This window comes from Penaeus monodon, chromosome 28 (genome assembly GCF_015228065.2).
Source record: "Penaeus monodon isolate SGIC_2016 chromosome 28, NSTDA_Pmon_1, whole genome shotgun sequence".
NCBI classification, from domain to species: Eukaryota; Metazoa; Arthropoda; class Malacostraca; order Decapoda; family Penaeidae; genus Penaeus; species Penaeus monodon.
The window spans coordinates 3,045,552-3,045,972 of record NC_051413.1 but is presented as its reverse complement, the minus strand read 5'-3'; positions in this window follow the sequence as shown (position 1 = coordinate 3,045,972).

Here is a 421-nt window from a genome sequence, read left to right as displayed (position 1 = left end):
TCAGGCTGTCTTATAGGAGAGCCGAGAGTGGCTTGACATCATATAATTCAAGCAGTACTCAAGATCTGACATGACAGAAGTGTGACTATTGTGTTTTTGTTCACTTTTTAGGTACTACTTTGGATTTTAATATTTGTCCCAGAGACAAATGCTCAGTATTTAAATAACGCCCTCATAAAGGATCTTATGACTTTTCAGTTCAGAATGAAACGAAGATCGTGGTCTCTATTTCATATTTATTTCTTGTCATTTTCCAAACTCAGCGACCATATCCACCGTGCCCGAAACCTCCGAATCCGCCATGTCCGAAGCCTCCGAATCCACCGTGTCCGAGTCCACGTCCGAATCCACCGTGTCCGAAACCTCCGTGTCCTCGAAAACCAGGTTCAGGATCAGGATTGGCTCCCGCGAATGCCAAAAG